At 42.5% G+C, this 13,487-nt stretch overlaps 1 long non-coding RNA gene across 2 annotated transcripts in view; it reads right to left on the bottom strand.

The window, feature by feature from the left end:
* LOC123278857 (uncharacterized) overlaps positions 1–13,487 on the bottom strand; it is a 183,471-nt gene that overhangs the window by 23,201 nt on the left and 146,783 nt on the right. The window contains exon 1 of one of the 2 annotated variants that reach the window (XR_006516542.2): positions 3,992–4,079. The exons of the other annotated variant lie outside the window; for it this stretch is intronic. This is a non-coding gene — a long non-coding RNA (uncharacterized lncRNA). Of the gene's footprint in view, positions 1–3,991; positions 4,080–13,487 lie in introns of those variants that run through there. 2 annotated transcript variants of the gene reach the window in all.

A 13,487-nucleotide genomic window follows, 5' to 3' on the forward strand; every position in this document is an offset into this window, starting at 1 on the left:
AGGACTGTTATCCAAAATATACAAAGAAATCTTTAAAAAACAATAAAAGTAGGAACAACCCAATTAAAAAATGGGCAAAAGATCTGAGCAGACACCTCACCAAAGAAGGTATACAGATGGTAAATAAGCATATGAAAAGACACTCCACATCAAATGCTATTAGGGAATTATAAGTTAAAACAATGAGATACCACTACACACCTATTAGAATGGCCAAATCCAAAACACTGATAGTACCAAATGCTGGGGAGAACGTGGAACAACAGAACTCTAATTAATTGCTACTGGAAATGCAAAATGGTACAGCCACTTGGGAAGATAGTTTGATGGTTTCTTACAAAACTAAACATACTCTTACCATATGACCCAGCAATCATGCTGCGTAATACTTATTTACCCAAAGGAGTTGAAAACTTATGTCAACATGAAAACCTGTACACCAACGTTTACAGCAGCTTTACTCATAATTGCCCAAACTTGGAAGCAACCAACATGTCCTGCAGGAGGTGAATGGATAAACTGTGGTACCTCCGGACAATGGAATATAACTCAGGCCTAGAAAGAAATGAGCTATCAAGGCATGAAAAGATATGCAGGAACCTTAAAAGCGTATGACTAAGTGAAAGAAGCCAATCTGAAAAGGCTGCATACTTTATGATTCCAACTACATAAAATTCTGGAGCAGGCAAGACTATGGAGACCGTAAATAGCTTAGTGTTTGCCAGGGTTAGGAGAAGGAGAAATAAATAGGCAGAACACAGAGAATTTCTAGAGCAGTAAAACCATTCTATAGGATACTGTGATGATGGATACACGTCATTATACATTTGAAAACCTATAGAATATACAACATCAGGAGTGAACTGTATGTAAATTATGGACTGAGTGATTATGACCTGTCCATGTAGGTTCATCAATTGTAATAAATGTACCACTCTAGTGGGAAATGTTGACAATGGGGGAGTTCTATGCATGTGTGCAGGCAGGGGGCATACTGCGACTCTCTGTATTTTCTGCTCAGTTTTACTATGAATATAAAACCACTCTCAAAAATAAAGTCTATTAAAAAGAGTGCCATCATGGATTATGAGCTGCCTTAAGCAATCTTTTCATCCCAGGAATGGGTTCCCCAACTTTCAAATATTCTTTCCCATTATCTCCATAAACCTTTGAAACATACTAGAAGCTCCACTCCCAAGAATTCTTCTTTCACTTTTTAAAGAAATATTTAAGTGCTCATTATGGACTAATCATTGTGTAATGCTCCAATAATATAGTGTTTGATTGATATGGTTTTTTCACTACGTAAGATTTAAAATTCTCTTAAAATAGATGGCAATCTTGTCAGTGCTTTTCTTTTCTTAAGAATATATAAAATAATGATGCATTTTATAGTCAGTATCTTAGATTTCACAAAATACGGTAAAATAATAAACAACAAAAACATTTGCAGCTTCTGCCCAGTACGGAAGAAAGATTTAAATAAGTAGTCATGCGAGGCTGGCCCCGTGGCCGAGTGGTTAAGTTCATGCGCTCCGCTGCAGGCGGCCCAGTGTTTCGTTGGTTCCAATTCTGGGCGCGGACATGGCACTGCTCATCAAACCACGCTGAGGGAGTGTCCCACATGCCACAACTAGAAGGACCCACAATGAAGAATATACAACTATGTACCGGGGGGCTTTGGGGAGAAAAAGGAAAAAAATAAAATCTTTAAAAAAATAAGTAATCATGCAAATAAAGTTAAAATTATAACTGTAATTAGTGCTTTGAAAGGACGGTACATATTGCTGTGAGAGACGTCTGGGGATGTAGGAAAGCCTTCCCAGGGGAAGTGGCAATGGTCTGCAAACCAAGAACTGCAGGAAGAGGAAGAGTTAGCTAGCTAAAGGAGAAGAGGATGAGTAGTCCAGGCAGAGAGAACTACAGGTACAAAGGCCCTAGAGCTGAAGAGACTTGGGGGCTTGGGAAGATCAGTGTGGAAGGAGGACAAAGGGCAGGGAGAGGGTGATGTGAGGTGAGCTTGGGGAGGTACCAAGTGAGGCAGCCAAGTGAAAATGTCAAAAAAACAGTGGATTCTATGGGTCAAGAACTCAAAGAGGATCTCTGGGATGGAGATAAAAACTGTTGAGTCATCTGAATCAAGGTTGTCATTAAAGCCATGTGTGGGGAGAACATAACCAAAAGATGTGATTCTCAACTTGGGCTGCACTTTAGAATCCCCTGGAGGCTTTTAAAAATCCCAGCGCCCAGGCTGTTTATAAAACTAATTAAATAGAAATCTCTGGAGCTAGCCCTGATGGCCTAGTGATTAAAGCTCTGCGCTTTCAGCACTTTGGTGGCCTGGGTTCACTTCCTGGTTGCAGAACACCACCACCTGTCTGTCAGTTGCCATGCTGTGGCAGTAGCTCACATAGAAGAACTAGAAGGACTTAGAACTGGGATATACAACCATGCACTGGGACTTTGGGGAGAAAAAAAAAGATGAAGATTGGCAACAGATGTTAGCTCAGGGCAAATCTGCCCCTGCAAAAAAAAAAAAAAAGAAAAGAAAAGACCACTCTCGAGGGTACCTCTGAATCAATATTTTTTAAGGCTCCCCATGTGATTCTCCAGGTGCAGCCATGTTTGAGTACCACTGGCCTAGAAAGAAAACACAGAGCAGAAAATGAGGAGATGTTAGAATGAAGAGTAGAGAATTCTGATACTTAATGGCCTCGTGGAAGGGAGGAAGTTGCAGAGGAGACAAAGAAGAAATGGCCAGGAGATCCATGGAAAATCAGGAGAATGTTGAGTCACAAAAGTGAAGAGGAAAAGGAAGGAACTGTCAGCAGTGCCGACTGATTGCAAGAGTTAAATAGGCAAGGACTGAAAACATCCTTGGAGGATGATCACAGAGGGTCAATGGCGATCTTTACCAGAGCTGTTCATTGGTGTGATGGAGTCAGACGCCAGATTATGCTGAGGATGGAGATGGAAATGAAAATACCAAGTAGTGAGGATTCTTTGTTTTGGCTGCAAAGTGGAAGTAGATTGAGGAGATCATGGGGTGGAGAAAATTTTATTTTGCTTTTGTAAATGAGAACTATCTGAGCATGTTTGAAAATTAAAAGAGAATAACAGCCTTAATATGCAAGTTATAATAACATACAATTCCTCAGAAGCTGGGGGAATTGAAAACCCAAATGCAGATGAAGGGACTGGGTTTTAATAGGAAGAGAGGATGGCTCCTCTACTGTAGCAGGAGGACATGAAGGCGGTGTAGAATATTTTCATGTGCAGTTGTAGGAAGAGAAAGGAGTTTTTGTGCAAGTTTCATCTTGCATATGAAAGCAGCTCAAAATTCCTCATTAACCTATGGTCCTAGTTTGGCTTCAGAAGTTATGCTTCTCATAAGGGCAGTCTTATCCGTGGGCTGCTATCCATGTGTGCTAATTATGTTATAGGCTGGCATTTTCTATCAAACCTCCTATTCATATAACCACTATTAACTCATTAATTCACATAAGCAAGAGTTAGTTCTTAGGTGACTAGTTAGGGATTGTATCTCTGACATTGAAACACATACTTATCCAACAAAGGTTTGCCTGGTGCCCACCCTGTGCCAATCATTGCAATGGCTACTGAGAACAGAGAACAGAAAAGCGAACAAGATGGAGAATTTAAAATTCCCTCTAATCCTACCCTCATCCCAAGATAGTCGCCTAGATAGGAAACTAATGACTAGTAAGTAATTTACAATGATTAAGGAGTCAAATCACTGCATCCTTACTCTAAACACTTTTTTCCTTTGTTATCGTTCTTTCAAAGGCACTATTGCAGTACAAGCTTGGCTTTGTACATGTTAGTTCTTTAAGGTACAGCAGTTTTTGAGCACAAGATACTCCTAAGGGAAGTGTTACTCAAACACCTAAAGCCTTTGTCATCAATGCCTGTTGAATAGGAGGATAGTAATCTTTAAGCTCCTTTAAAAAGTTAGATAAAAATTACTTACTCATGGAATTAGAAAATCTCCTGGTTGGGACGATCCTTAAAGGCCATCTTTTCCAGTCTCCCATCTGAAGGTTGAGTCTCGTCTGGCCTGAAGAGAAGATGGGTGGAGGCTGATGGTAGGGGACTGGGGGTTAGGGACTGTGGGCGGGGGTACCGGGGCAGGGGAGGGACCTCAAGGAGGAAGCGTAGGCAGGGAGAGCCCACTCTTAGTGCACAAGCCCCCCACATACACACACGCACAGGGCTTTCTTCCATTCTTTATTCTCCTTCAGCCCAGTTGAGACTGGAATCAATAGCAAATAAGTAAAAAACAGAAAAATAAATGCATTTTCCTCTATTGTACTTACAGTGCTTTGCACATAATAAGCACTTAAGATTAATAAGTGAATGAAAGAGCAACCCGAATGACATTTCTCAGCCAACTGATGAGATCGGTGAACTACTAGAGTGTAAAGATAATATAAACGAATTTCTTCATGCCCTCTTCAAAAGTGACCAGTACTATTTATAAAATGAGGTTGATCCTCTGTGCCATGGATTGTGCTAGAAGAATCAAAGATGAATATGATAATGCCTGCCCTTGGAAGCTCATGGTCTACAAAAGTTGCAGACAGCAAATATTTACAACATGGTAATAAGAGCTACTCTAGATGTATGGTGTGATTATGCTCCCCTGATGAGTGGGCTGGGAGTGGCTGGCTGCTGTGGGTAACCACAGGCCAAGCTGGCCTCAGGAGCACAGATGAAGTGTTAAAACCAGGAGGAAGTGCAAAGATTAGTTGAGTGGAAGGCCCCAGGCTGGTAAGCCAGAGAAGTGAGTCTATACCAACAAGGATAAGAAGGAGGGTCTGGGGTAGCTGCCAGAAACTGGAGCATAGGCCAAAAACTCAAATGCGCAGGGAAATGGGACCTTAGAGCTACAGTCCAATAGGGAAGCAGGAAAATAGTCTGGGTGAACACTGGAACCAGGGGCTTTTGCCAGTCTTGGCTTCCTGACTCTTTCCAATATTTGGCACAGGCAGAATTGGCTTTGTTTAAAACAGTGGAGGAGACAGATGAGAAAAGAGAATTCAGAAGTAGAAGCAAGTAAGGGATTCAGAGAAAACTTCCTGGTGGTCTTAGATGAAGCAGATGTCTTAGAACTGTAGAAGCACTAGGGCTGTGCTCTTTAGGAAGATGACTTTAGTCACGGCTACCACTGCAAAATCCTGAGATACTGCAGAGTGAGTGCTCTGTGTGGAGAGATGTTTCAATGGCCTTTCACTATCTAGGATTCAGTTATGCACTAGGCTGCACGTATTCACCACACACTCACACACTATTGGCTATTAATTCTCCTGGTTGTTGATACACATAATGAAGTTACACTAATCCACAACCTTGAGACTGATGGAAGGAAAATCCATTTGACAGATCAGATAACTTTTAGTGGGATAAAAGAAAGATATGCTCTGGTTCCCCCTTCTTTTTAATTTGTCCATTAAGAACTTGATTTTTTCTTTTTTTTTTTTTTGGATGAGTTGGATGCATATATGACTGCAACAAGAAACAAAGTTAAGAAGAGTGGTTAAGTTTATGCACTCCGCTTCAGTGGCCCAGAGCTTCACTGGTTCAGATCCTGGGTGCAGACATGGCACCACTCATCAGACCATGCTGAGGTGGTGTCCCACATGCCCCAACTAGAAGGACCCACAACTAAAATATACAACTATGTACTGGGGGGCCTTGGGGAGAAAAAGCAGAAAAAAAAAAAAGAAGACGACTGGCAACAGTTGTTAGCTCAGGTGCCAATCTCTAAAGAAAAAAAAGAATCCTCTTAGATGGCAGTGACACGGCTTTACCATCATGAACTACCAGTGATTTTAATAGACATTTGACCCTAATCTTTAATTATCTCCATTAAGAGAGGATCAACCATGTTAAAACCAAAGTTATCATTTTAGGAAATGCCTAACAGAGCATATAACCCCAGAGCTAATGGCTGCATTGATGTATCTAGACAGAACATTTAACATCTACTTTGTCTTGAAGAGTATCCCAGGAAACTAAATTTACCAAATCTAGCCTTATGTGGGTGGCTTTGTCTAGGCTTAAATAATCGCAGCCAAGCTTTGGTTCAAGAGCTCTTCTTGAACTCACTGTCAAGAAACTTTTCAAAAGCTAAGGTAAGAAAGATAATTCCTATGGAGAATTAATTTTGTGACCCCCTTCCTCCAGGTTCTGTGAAATTTGATCTTAGCTTAAACCAAACTAGCCACTAGAGTATACTTTGGTGTGGTGTCAGCAGAACTAGTGTAAGAAGTAGCCCCGAGGAAGAACGTGCTATGTTTAATATCAAGGTGATATTTGTATTTGATACTCATTACAGTACACAGTGTCTTCTGTAGGGAAATCCACCAAAGATTTCTCTCCTTAGGAAGAGGGGTGTGTGTGTGTGTTTGTGTGTGCACGTGCCACTCAAAAATTTTTATTTGGGAAGTACAATTTGCTGAAAAGTGCATAAAATAATACAATTTGGCAAATGAACAGCCCTGTGAAGGTCAGTACCCCGCCTTCCTCTCTTCTCCATCCTCTCCCTGCGCCCTGGAAGGTAACTGTTATCTTAACTCTTATTGTAATCACTTTCTTGCTTTCCCCTATAGTTTTAAACCTATGTATTCATTTCTCAGCAATATAGTTTAAAAACTGTCTTTCTCTCTCTGTGTATATACATATATATATATGTGAAATCACAATACATATTATTCTGTTCAGTATTATGTAAGATTCATCATATTCCTGAATATAACTGTAGTTTATTCATTTTCGTTGCTGTATATTATTCCCATGTATCAAAGTACCACAATTTATTTATCCATTCCATATTTGGTAGATATGTGAGTAATTTTTTTAGGAGTTATTGAGAACAATGATGCTCTTGATATTCTTGAAATGCATATAAAACGGTTTCTCTGGAATATACACTTTAGAATATAATTTCTGGGTTAAAAATAAATATTTCTGTATATACATTATGTATGTATGCTTATATAAATTTTTCAGGATATAAATATACATATATATTTCTAAAGGACTAGTATTCAGAACAGCCTTCTACTGTGCTTCTCTTGGTTAATGAATTGGTTTTACCCCATTGGTGCTGTTACTCTTGGTGCCAATTTCTGTATAAGTCCAATTCCTTTGTCTGCAAATGAAGGAGAACTCTCACTTGCCCAGCTTTAAAAATCAAGAAATCTCGAGGTAGTATGGCTTCAAGTTTGGTTATTTCAAGAGTTTGATTATATCCCCAAGGACCTAAGTTCTTTTCAGCTTTTCACTCTGCCATCCTTAGCACATCAGCTTTGTCCTTGGGCCAGTTCTCTTGAGAGTCACAAGATGGCTGCTGCAGTTCCAGAGAGTACATGCAGACATTACAAAGTCCAACAGAGAACAAGGAAAACCTTTCCAAGGAGTACCTCCACCCATATTTTATTGGCTAGGACTGGGTTACATGCGGTACACAAACCAATTACTGACAGGAGGAATGGAACACCATGAACAGCTTTCACTACTCAGGAGTTATCCTTGAACTAGAGATAGGACCACCTTCCCTGAGCTATGGCTCTACAGAGGAAGGTAGACATCAGAGCAACATCAGGGCTCTGCCAGCAAAGAAGAAACAGGAAATGCAGACTGAGTAGGCAACCAATAATGATGATTATGAGAAAGGACAGAGAATGGTCAACACCTGATTTTTTATTCTTACCACTCAGTCTTCACCCTGATGACAGATGGGACTGTGATTCAGGAAAGTGATCAATAGCAAGGTAGAGAGATCAATCAGAGAGGGCAAGGGAGTCCTCACCTCCCACAATAAACAACACGCAAATCCCCAGAGTGAGCCGAGAAGGAGAATTTTCGCGTGAGGACGGACAGTTAGTCTTAAAGCTTCCCTGGGGAATGCTCTCAACCTAGCCTAGATCCTAGTGGTCCAGACCCAAGAGAATAAGGCTGACCACCCTTCAGGGGAGACCCCTACTCCCACTTACAAGAATACCTAATCTTATAGCTCATCCAAAGAAACACAGTAGCCCCATATTAAATCACAAAAGACTAGCATACATAGCAGAGAGCCCCTCCTAACTAGGAGAAGAAAGATGGGCAATGGCTGGAAGAAGTGAGAATCTATTTCTCTTTGCAAACATCCTTCACATATCTCCTTGATCTTTGGAGATTTTTTTACCCTCAGGGTGCCTTTGATGTTTATTAACTTGCTCTCACCTGGAGACAAAGAAGGTTTATGGGGTTTTTTGGTGAGGAAGATTGTCCCTGAGCTTACAGCTGTGCCAATCTTCCTCTATTTTGTATATGGGACACTGCCACAGCATGGCTTGATGAGTGGTGTGTAGGTCCCCACCCGGGATCTGAACCTGTGAACCCTGGGCCACCGAAGCAGAGCGTGTGAACTTAACCACTATGCCACTGGGCCAACCCTAACAAAGGAGAAGTTTTGAAGTGGAGGTAGAAGTGTAACAAATAATATGACTGGTCCCTGAGGACAGACTGCAGGGGTTCTCATGTATTCATAGGACATATGGACAGCTCACATCCTCATGTGGAAGCTATTTGAATCTCCTGTTCTATGTGGCTATCAGGGTGGCAAGGACGATTTGGCCATGCAGCCTGCCCTGGACCTACATGTCTGCCACCTTCACTGTGTATAGCAATGCAGGGCTGAGCCTGCTCTGTTCTGGGCCCAGCCCAGAGGCTCATACTGGACAATACTGGGAACAATGGGTCAGTCTCCGGAGTTCTCCACTGCTCCCACTGAGCCCTGGCAGTGTCCAGCAGAGGGAGCAGTGTTTGCCATTTTGCCTCACATCCTTGTGAACCCACCAGTTGCCCTCTGTACCTCCACTCCAGCCCCAACTTCGCAGCCTCACCCAGAGACTCTCAAAACCCTAACCTCTTTCGCATGCTCTCAGCTGAGCTGTTTTGCCTTCATTCCCTTATTTTGATCTTTGATCCTCACAACAGTTCTGAGAGGTGCCCGGGAGAGTGTACAATTATCCCTGTTATCCAGGTGGGAAGGCAAAGCTCGGGGAGGTTCATTTTGTTCCCCTAAGGTCACGGTCAATGAGTGGTGAACACACCAAATCACCTTCTCCTTCCCGGACTCCAGGACTCTATAAAATTGATGACACTGGGCCAGAGGGACGATCTCGAGAATTGTTGCCACAGTTATATAACATGAGCTTTTAGGACTAGAAAGGGTTTTAGAGCCTATCTGTCCTGTTTGTAATAATGAAGAGACAGAGGTAGGTATTGAGGAAAAGTTTAGCAGATTGGTATTCACAGGACCAGTCCTAGAACCCGGGGCTCCGGATGCCCAGGCCAGCACTGTTTGTTCTCTCTCCCCACGTTGCCTCCACATTAGGGCCCTTTCTTTCTGAACTCATTCTCTTTTACCAGGGACAGTAATTAAGTTTATGAGAAGCAACTCCTGATTTTGAAGCCTTTCAATTTAAAGGCATGAGAGGAAATAATTAAATTGAATTGAAGTCACAGCATCTAAAATGCTAATATACACCAGGGCTTTATTCCCCCTTTTATCTAGTGTGTTTATGAACAGAATTCATCATGCACACTTTCACCTTGGCAACCCACAGAGCTGGAGTTGGACTGAAACATGTTGTGCAGTGAGAATTCACCGAAATATTCGAACAGAGGCTAACGGACTAAAAATATGCCGTCTAAAGGCACAGCGTATTTGCTCCTTAAAGATCACAGATTCGATCGTTCTGTAAGTTCTTGGTGCACTCAGCCTGGCTACCCAGACAGGAGAAACTACATCTGAAGCAGAGTTTATGAAAATGAGCTCATCTTACACTTGGGGCTTTAAAAATGTTTGTGAGAGGTCGGTACTTACTGGCCAAATTGAGCTTTTTGACCTTGTTTGCTGTTTGAAAGTGTCTGACCCTCTCCCTTCTGTTGCTACAAGCATCTGCTGTTGCCTTGGAGACTGAGCACGTTGCTTTTGGATCTCTCACCAAGCAGGAAGGATATTGGACTGAGAAGCCTATTTTGCTGGCTAGTTTTAATCCGGAGGAAACCCGCTCTTCAGATGCCTTCTCTGGCATCGCTTCTTTGACTGACAATCACAGGATATCCAAAAAGCTTCACAATCTACTTACAGAGTGTAAATGTCCACAGAAGGGTGGAGGCAGAGGGGATGGAAATATAGCTTTTTCTACATTATGTCATTGAATTCTTCCAGCAGTCCTGGGGAGAATTTAATGTTGTCTCCATTTTACAAATGGGGAGACTATGACTTAGAGAAATTAAGTGGTTTGGGAAAGGTCAAAAAGCTAAATAAAGGGGGCAGAACTAGGTTCAAATTCCAAGGCTCTTTCCACCATGCGACATTAGTTAATATCCTCATTTACTGTTTGAAAGTATGATGGTTCGTCCTTTTCTAGATGGTGACTGGCACATTCTGGGAATCAACTGAGGGTGGGAGAGAAGTCAAGAGTCCCAGTGAGCACATGACTGGACTCTGTTCCAGAGCCTAAGACCTCAGCCAAACCTGGTGGCCACTGTGCCCATGGGCGGGTGCACTGGATGACTGAGCAAGGGCCTGGCTCTCATACTCAGCCCTGCAAATCTGCTCCCTGGATCGGAAAACCAATTCCAACCACTCACCTTCAGTGCTAATGACCAGATTATTTCTCTTGCTGCTCTGCAAAAACTTTCTGTGCATTTCCCTCTCTGTGTCCAATTGTTCCTCACCTCCTGCTGAGAATTCCCTGCCTCCAGCTTTCTGCATATGTCATTTTTCCCTTTTTCAAGGCTCAGCTCCAGTGGCCCCTTCCTGGGAAGAATTTCCTGTATAGTCTGAGCCCTCAGGGATGGCTCTCTTCTCAGAACAGTGCTAGATGCCTTCCTCGTACCACCTTAATCCTCACACCCTCTTGGACAGCATCTAAGCAAAATTGAGAAATAATTCAGATCATGACATGCCTTTACTGACCACCTGACAATTGTAACTCCTGGTCTCCTCTCCAACCCCATCCCCTACCCAGCTCCAAGCACACTGGCCTCTCCCAGTCCTTGAATACACCAAGCTCACTCCCGAGTTAGAGACTTTGTACTTCTGCTCCCTCAGCCCAGATCCTTCCACCACTCCCCCTCCACCCCCAACCCCCAAATCTTCCCATGCCAAAATCTTTCTTGTCATTCACATCTCAGCTCAGATCACTCTTACAGGCAGACCTTCCCTGACCACACTAAGCAGTTCCCTTACCCAGATGCCCACTGCCACTCCCTAAGTCAGTTGCCTGTGCTCCTTCATGGTACCACCACCACTTGATGTGACCTTGTCTACAGATCTGGTTGTTTGCTTATCACCTGCAGGCCCCCAGTGGATGTGACTTCTAGGATCACAAGGACCTTGTCTACTTGTTCCCCAGTGCCCAGAACAGTACATGGCTCCATGGTTATTTGCTCAATGGATGTGAAAGAGGGAAGGAGGAAGAGAGGGATAGAAGAAGGGGAAGTGGGAGCCTGTGGTAATGGTGTTGTTATATGGAGCTCTGTAATCTTTGAAGCCCTTTTATATGTTTTATCGTGTTTAATTCTCATAACAGCACTAAGAAATAGGTACAATAATCCCCATTCACAGACAGAAATTGCTAACACTTATTGAGTACTCTTCAAGCACTTTGTTCTTAAATAGAATTGCATGATAAGGGAAGAAAAAAAAGAGAGGTAGAGAATCACATAGTAAGTTGCAGAGGCAAGATTTGATTCAAATAGTCTGGCTCCAGAGCCCATGCTGTTAACTAGCTCGTAGAGGCCAGATTCAGAGATGAGTCCCTTACATCACAAGGGCCTCAGATTTTGAGTCTCTAAGTATTGGACTCCAGACCGGTCCTGCTTTTGTTTTTTTTCTACACCACACCAGGTACTTAGTAGGAGGAAGTGGGGATCAGAGGAGGGAAGGGAGTTTGTGAAGAAGGGAGGGGCCATGATGAAGCTTCCCCTACTTCCTCCTGCACTGGATGTCTTCCCTTTGTCCCTCCGAAGCCACTCTACAGCCTTCTCCACCCCGTTCTGTGCCCCGATTTCTGACCTGCAAGAATCACACCAAAGAGCACCTTTGTCCCCTTGCTACCTGCTGAGTTCAGCCATCAGAGAACTGGTAAGAGAGTGCAAACTGGCAGGGGATGTGAATGGGAAGTTATTTAATCCCCCAACTCTCTCCTGGGGAGGACAAAGGTCACATCTCCTGTAGGGCAGCCCTCTCCTCGAGGCTCCTGGCCCTTCAGCTCAGGGGTGGGGGTGGTAACAGCACCCCTCTGTGACTAGCCCCAGGCCACTGCACTACCCACTGTCTGAGGTGATTTCCCTATGCCCTGCTCCACCTTTGAAAATTGTCCCTGTATTCAAGGTTCCTCAAATGACCCCTATGTGTCTTATCTATTTGCATCCCATTAGAACTTTGACTTCACATTTCATTTACCATTTTCTCAGGTGAGGCCAGTAAGAGATTTAGCTGGCAAATCTTTTGTCCTTTGGGCCCAGAGTGATTAAATAGCCTCTACTTGCTCCTCAAGAGATAGGCATACTCCACACAGACAGACTTTCCTAGTATTTCTTTGTTTGCAAGAGGAAATATAGCCCTTGGTGTTTCCTTTCTGATCCGGGGGGTTTTGTCCATTAGGAGGCTGGCCTTCATAAACTCCCATTTTTGAGGATCAAGTAATTGGCCCTTTGCCTTCTATGAACTTCATTTTCAACAGATGTTTTTGTTACTCCTGCAACTGTTGTGGTGAATTTATATGTACATGCAAATATGTGTAGTAGATAGCTGATTTTTATAGAAACTACAATTTACTAGTATATGTTATAGTCAAGTTGTCAAAATAATTTTCATCTGGTGTCTTAGTTTTATTTTGGGCACAAACTATTATTTTAATTAAAATTTAGCAAACCAGAAAAAGAAACACCCCTAATGCGAACACTATGCCCACTTCTGTGTGTCACTCTCCAGTTCTCGTCCATGCAGGCAATCTTATTTTTACATGGTATATATGTAATTTTGTATTTTGTACTTTCCCTAATGTTATATCATACTCATCAGTCTCCATAATTATCCTTTGTAATGATGACATGATATTCCATGGGATAGACACACCATAATTTGCACAAGCATTTCTATTTCCTGTGTGACATGATAGACAGCATCTTTGTTTGGAGTCAGAAGATGAATCTCAAATCCCAGCTCTCTTAGTCACTAGCTGTAAGACTTCCCTGGAGTCACTCAACCTTTTTGCACCTCAGCTTCTCATCTACCAAATGGGAATTATAATAACAAATGCCCTTCCTATGTCACAGAGAGGTTGTGAAGACCGACTGAGGTAATAGAGATGAAAGTGTTTCTGAATTCTCTAATTGTATATCCCTTGGTCACTATATTACATCATGCTGTTTAACTTTCTTCATGGGGCTTGTCTCTG

Source organism: Equus asinus, chromosome 20, assembly GCF_041296235.1.
Source record: "Equus asinus isolate D_3611 breed Donkey chromosome 20, EquAss-T2T_v2, whole genome shotgun sequence".
In the NCBI taxonomy this organism is placed as follows: Eukaryota; Metazoa; Chordata; class Mammalia; order Perissodactyla; family Equidae; genus Equus; species Equus asinus.